The sequence below is a fragment of the Carettochelys insculpta genome, chromosome 1 (genome assembly GCF_033958435.1).
Source record: "Carettochelys insculpta isolate YL-2023 chromosome 1, ASM3395843v1, whole genome shotgun sequence".
Lineage (NCBI taxonomy): Eukaryota > Metazoa > Chordata > Testudines > Carettochelyidae > Carettochelys > Carettochelys insculpta.
In genome coordinates this window covers 349,972,914-349,979,834 of record NC_134137.1, presented here as the reverse complement: position 1 = coordinate 349,979,834, position 6,921 = coordinate 349,972,914, and the positions used below count along the sequence as shown (strand labels likewise).

Genomic DNA, 6,921 nt, shown 5'->3' with positions numbered 1-6,921 from the left:
GATTCCAGTCCCACTAAATAACACTCAGATGCACGGCACGTGGTTTGATGAATTGGGCCAGAATGACACATGGTATGATAAAGGGTTTAATGGCCTAGGATATGTCCGTTTAGACATAACCTCAGTTGGAGAATATTGTTGGACATGCAATGGCACAGGAGCCCAGGTGGGGAAAAGCAGGTGCGAGATAAGCGTTGTCCAGAATGGGGTTTGGTATAAGATAAAGGCCCTGCCAACCTTGACATCTTCGGATACCATATGCAGTGGATGATGAAACCCCAATGCAGTAAAGCCTGAACAGCTAAGGTTGGCCATTATTTCATATGTGGCCGAAGGGCATATAAAACCCTGCCCATAAATTGGAGTGGAACCTGCTATACTGGGGCAGCCTTCCCAGCCATTCGGATAGTAGACCGTTTTCCCAGTAGCAGAGTCCGAAACTACCAAGAGATAACGAACATGGAATGGTACTGGGGAGTCACAACCGCAGGTTTGGGTGTGGCCTTTGCGATAAAGGAGATCCGGAGGCTGGAGGAAGCTTTTGAGAAAGTAGCCAATGCGACAGCCAAAGTCCTCCGAGCCATCAATAAGGAATTAGGAGAAGTTAGTCAAATGGTCCTCCAAAACCTAATGGCCCTAGATTACATCCTAGCAAGTAAGGGCAGGGTTTGTGCCATGGTGGGAAAGGAATGCTGTGTGTATATTACAAACACCAGCACTATAGTAGAGGATGATGCCTCAGAAATTGAAAAGGCTGTGATAAGCCTTAAGCAAGAGGAAAGTTGAACCCTATGGGGTTGGTTGGAAGGTTGGGTTGAACATGTGGGAACTTGGATTTTGCAAGGAATAGCATTAGTATTGGCAATAATCCTTTGTGTCTATTTCTGTTTCTTGTTAATCAAATGTTGTCTTTCCTGTGCTCTGAAAAATACAGAACAGGTCCTTACCAATAGGGAAATGGAGCTAATGATTTTAAGGCATGATGAGCAAAGAAAAGAACAAGAGGTATATGTAAATACTTTAATGAACATGTATCCATGAAATGGCTTCTGAGTTATCCTTTTTAAGGCTAAAAGGGGGGAGTTGTGGAAACCATCTTGTATAAGAAGCCATTTCACATCCCTTACTTCTGCACGCACACAAGAGCCTGTACTGTCCTTGAGCTATTTGGGAATGGCAGGGAGGATGAGCTCTATGGAATGCATTAACGAACTGTTTGGAGTCAAGGCTCTAGCTCCCCAGTACCCGTTTCTTTTTGCTGATAATGGTTTGTCTTTGAGAAGTGATTTAAATTGCCTCTGACACTGGGCTTTATTTGTGTAAGGGTATAAAATACCCGAGTTAGCTGCATCAAGCAGCCTTGCTGGACCCGGTTTTACTAGTGTCCAGTTTGGCTCATCTGTCGCCTTATTGAATTCAATAAAGCTGAATGTTAGCTGCCTAAACACAGAGAAGTCTGTGCTTCCACAGGCTGAATAGCTGTAACTTCCATTGTGTAACCTTCTGCAGTAGGTTCTCTTTCAGCTGCATCTTCCTGTATAATTCCTCATTGGTGGCCTTCTGTATCTATCCTATTCTCAGAGTCTTTCTATAACAACTCATCTTGAACTCCAATATTCTTCTCTTTGAATCTTTTGTTATCACCCGTCTCACATCCATACAACATGTTGCTGAATACACACATTTTGAAGACACTCAACTTCATTCCTAACCTAATCACTTTGCTTTTCCAGATCTTATCCATTGCCTTCAATGAAAGGGTGAGAGAAGGTTATTCTGGTCAAGAGGCTATATGGGCTTACCCTGCCTGGACTGTTTTGACCTTCAAAGAACAGATCTAAATAGCCATCATTAGGTGCCTCTTTTCTTACGTAAATTTGTGTTGGAGTTGTGTTTCCTCTACTCTGCTGCCCAGCAGTGAAAGCTTGGGGAACTGAAATCATTTGAGACTAATGGGCAGCTGTCACAGCCAAAAATTGAATGGCAACTGAGAGCCTGCAGGGTAGCAGCAGAGAGATGCAAGTGGCCAGCAGAGTGGTGGTGGTTCTGCAACAGGCCAGCAGCGCAGTGGCGGAGAGGTGAGATGAAAGGCCAACAGGGCCGGAGAGAGAGCAGTAAGCAGGTGAATTGCAAGTGATTTCCCTCCACCCCCACTCCCGATGGTTGGTGAATGGTATAGATGCACCTCTGAACTCTGGGTCTGCCCTGACCAAGGGCAGCCACTGTGAGCAGGGTGCAGAAAAGGGTTGGACATGTGAAGGAGACATTCAGATTGCTGGTTTTAAGAACCTAAGAGGAAAAGGACATTGCCCAATCCACTTGGGATTGGATGTTTCCTCATGGTTCTGTTTATGAACTCTGTTTGTGGGTGTTTTCCCAAATTAATGGCAAATTACTCCACTCCCTTTTATTAAAAGTCTTTTTTCTACATTCAGACTCTGTGCTTGTGAGGTGGGTAGTATTGCCTGTCACAAGCACCCAGGAGTGATGTGTGAATTTTCCAGGTTACTGGGTGGGGGTCTGAGCCAGTTCTGTGTTGGATGGATGTAGAGGAGCCGCTATATATTGAACCTGGTCCTAGCTGCTGCTGGCTCCACCTGGCAGAAGGGTTACAAACAAACAACACCCTTAAAAGAAGCTTTCAGAGAAATTCAAGTTATTTTCGTTCAATAATTTACTATCACAACAGTCTTGTGATATCTGAAGCATAAAGGTTAAGGGACTTCCCATGAGCCGTGCAGTAAGTCAGCAGTAGAAATGCCACATGGATGTAGCAGTATTTGCATGGGCCAGAAAGCATGGAGAATTGTAGGCCTTCATTGCATAAATTGGAAATTCTCCTCTTCCTACTCCATGCTTCTTTCACCACAGACTCCAAATCTCATCCACCAGCAGTTCCTGCTGATTCTCACTCTTTTCCTCACCAAGTGACTTGTGGTACTGCCTCCATTTCCCCTGAAATGTACAGACACAACCAGAGGCCTTTATCTCTTTTACAGCATCAGCAAAGAGATTCTTGCAATGAGATAGATCTGGAAGCTTGTGCTGCACCTTGCTGGTCCTCTGCTTTTTCCTCTACCCCCTACTCTTCTCCCCTATTCAAAGACCAATCAGAAGTAAGAAAAGAGGCAATCCTAGAAACTTCATCTTCTCTGAAGCACGAGCAGCTCTTGCAGTATTCTCTGGACATGTGGACCAACTTCCAGTACCTCTGAGACAGGATTTATACCTGTAAACTGACAACTTTACCTAGAAATTTTTCCTCCACTCACTTATTCTAAATGCAAAGCTGAACTGCTTGCCCAGTAACTTTTCACGTGCCTATTTATGTTTGCAGAGTAACAATAAAGATCTTCGAACCAATCTTATTTTCTTCACTTTATTTGTTCGTCACAGCTGCTTAATATTTCTTTTCATTTCAGCAGCTCTGTTTCAGTAAATTCTTCCTAATGTATTCTCTTTCATGATGAGGTTTTGCCTACTTCCTGTGTACATTCCTTTTCAGTGTACTTATGGATATGACATGCTTCCAGCAAAGCAACAGCTGTACGATCACATGGACAGATGTCTAAGATGTATGTGCCATTGAATTCCATGGATCTGCAGTAATACTGCTTGATATACATGCACTGTGCAAATTAATTAACACCTAATAAAAAAAGGACAAATTACAGGGAAAGCAGAAAGTTTAATGTCATACTTTTAAAATAGGTAAATTTGCATGTCTGATCTGTGAAGAAAATTGTCAATAGCTACTAATAATCAAACTACTTACATAACAATTTATCTCCAAAGTTTTGTGTGTAAAATTTTCAAAATACTTTGCAGTCATATAATATATCAGTCTGTTGGTGGTATTACTTGGCTGAGAAATTAAATCATTGGTCTGGAGCTGGCAATGGTTAAGGATGAGATTACACACACTGGTATAAATTGGTAATAGGCTGGCTGATTCATTAACAAGAGACTCTCCACAGTTTATTTCTGGGCCTGTACAGATTTTAACAAAAAGTAATTTTTACATAAACATTAAATCAAACTTAATTGAAAAAAAATCAAACTACAATCTTTCTCTCTAGGAACTGTATTGGGAACTCAGCTAGATCAAAGTGCTTTCTCATAAGCCAGTAGGCCCGCACCAGCCTTGTCACAAACCCCTGCCATAATATAAAACCACATGCGAACAAGCAACTGAAGTCAAAAGTGGAAGGTGGGACATGTAAAAATACTCCTCACATTCCCCACCATCAGACTATTTTGAAAATAGAGCTTAATTTACTTAGTTATACAAAGGTTACACTAGTACATTAAGGTTACATTACTAATATTCCACTTTTTCACTGAAGTCAAAGTGGATTCGCTGGTTCAAATCCACTGGGAGAATCAGTTCCGTATTTAAATGAAAGCTGTACTTGACACAAAGACACAGCAGTTCTGTCCTTTCCTTTGTATTTTTAATCCATGAGAGTGTCTCTAAGCTTTTATCAGAGACAACATATTCCAGCTATGAATAGGCATCTTTCCTTGCCCAGGCTCCCCAGATTGCCATTAGGATAACCATGATGATCACTGTATAGAGTGTATGGAGCGTAGCAAGTTCATCTTTGCACCATTGTTTTGAGCCACAGGAATTCTGCCAGTTCTCCCCAGTGTGTGCTGGAGCTTTCTGTCTGTGAGCCCGGAGAGAATGTATTCTGCCAAACAAAAACACTAGGATTAAAAACAGCTCTTTTTTAATGTGAGTATTACAGTATGAAAGTAATGTCCAGGAGGAAAATTGAACCATTGCCAACTCTGTTCAAACAGCTCTCCAAACCGCACAGGGTCAGTGGGGGAATCTCCATAATTGGAAATAAGGAACGTTTGCCAGCCATTTGGCACATCTCTAACACGGACAGGCACAAGAGGCTGAGTGAATATTAATCAACATAGTATACTCTTGGCAAAAATTATTATTCATTTATTTGATACAAATACACTTTGTGAAACATTTTTTCTCTCTTTTATTTTTCATTTTTCATCCAAGGTGTCAGATGGACACCATTGAAAACTAAAATCCTCTTTTAGCCATGGGAACAGTATCGCCCTTTAAGCTTCCCCACATTGTCCTAGCAATGTATTTCCAACTCTGTTTTACTGCAGCATACTCCTCAAAAAATACTTCAGTTTCCATGCCAGTGTAATCCTTAGCCAGAGGTACCAATCAGTGGCAACTGCAATCTGAGCATATGTCCACTGGTAACTATGTTGATAATGACGACAATATTTTGCACTTTTATATCACCATCTGCATCTAGTTTCAAAGCACTCTGCACACATCAAAATGTCACAACACCTTTGTGAGGCTGGTATTATTGACCCCGTTTTATAGAGAAGGAACTTGAAGCAAAGGGAAGTTAAGACAGTTCTCATAGATCATTTATGACTGGTGATGCCTCAGTGTTAGGTGGCCATGACAGACATAACAGGCCTGATTTTGAGAAATGTGAACATCCACAATTCTATTTGAATACAATGGAAAAGACAGTAGACTAACCACCTGTATTTTAACCATCATCATGCCTAAAAATGCTCTGAGACTAGATGATAGGGTGGTAAAACTGCAGTCTCAGGTAATCTTCCCAGCACTATTAGCACTAGTGAGAGACCACCTGACAGTCCTCTGGCACCTCAAGGTTTGGCACTTCATACACTGACACTTTTGGGCTTGCCACATCAGTGATGAAATTTTAAAAAAAAAATTGCTTGAGCACTAACATCTATTTCATTACATATTGAGCACTGGTACCAGTAGTTGTACAATAGTGAGAAACTTTAAGAAAATGCCAATGCAGACACATGCAGAGTTAAAAAGCTCTTAAGCACATACATACGTAACTGTCATACATTCGGAAAAAGCTTTTAGAGCTGACAGTTAAAGACAGAAAGCTAATAGAAAACGCAGTCTGCCAAAGGAAATCCACTATTGAAGCAGGAGTTCTGCCTACATTATTCTCCACTCGATGAAAAGTAATTCTATTACCCTGAAATTAACTTTGTGATATTTGCTCTTTAGGGCTGGGGCTGTCATATATTATATAGAAACAAATAAAATATCATTAATAATATCTAGCAGTAGCATTTTTAGGATCACAAAAAACTGCGATCTTTATTGAGCAGTTTGTCCTTCCACTCCCCAATACTTGTCTGCCTGTAGGAATGTAACATGTAACTTACCTCCTGGAAACATTCATGATATCACAGGAATTGGATTCTGAAGAGACAGGCTTCCAATTCCTTGGAGGTGGGGGAAGGTGTTTATGGTATAGGTGGGCAAAGGTGTCCTTTCTATTCCTCTGTGCCCTTCAATGAGGGAAAGATCTGTGGTGGGCACACAGAAAGACAGCCTAGCAAATCAATGATGTGCTAGAATGGTCCAGAGCTGCTCAAGAGGAATATCATAATGAGCAAAGTAAGTTGTACTTTCTCCTCCTTCTAGCTGCTGGGATATTTCCTTATAAACAGAAGCAGCTAATATGCTGCCAAATTTGCAGAAGCAAAAGCAGAAGCAGCCCGCCCCACGGAACTGTGTGCAGGAGAGGGGGTTGGAAACTGAAAATGCAGAGGGATGAAGTGTAACTCAAAGCTGTTTTAGTCCAACCAAACACAGAATGTGAAAACTTACATAGCTTTCTAATATAGTACAGCTTGTATTTTATGTACAGCTAGATTGTTTCCTGCAATGTGAGCATTTGGTTGAATGGAATTGGAGAATAAATATTAAGTCATCATCATTCAGACCTGTCTCAAAATTCACTATCAGGTAATGGGTGAAGGAGACTCCCGTATTAGGTAGCAGCTGAAGTTTGCTTTTAAAATCCGTCATGCTTTGGGAGGAAGAACTGTGTGTGTTTTATTGAGACATTTACAAATTCATTCTCC

General features: G+C 41.2%; 1 long non-coding RNA gene across 1 annotated transcript; it reads right to left on the bottom strand.

Annotated features, from left to right (window-relative positions):
* Positions 1 to 3,668: 3,668 nt before the first annotated feature.
* LOC142007479 (uncharacterized) lies at positions 3,669 to 6,400 on the bottom strand. The gene is made up of 2 exons (XR_012643946.1): positions 6,217 to 6,400; positions 3,669 to 4,694 (listed from the first exon to the last, which is right to left on the bottom strand). It is a non-coding gene; the product is annotated as an uncharacterized LOC142007479 (long non-coding RNA).
* Between the last annotated feature and the right edge of the window lie 521 nt (positions 6,401 to 6,921).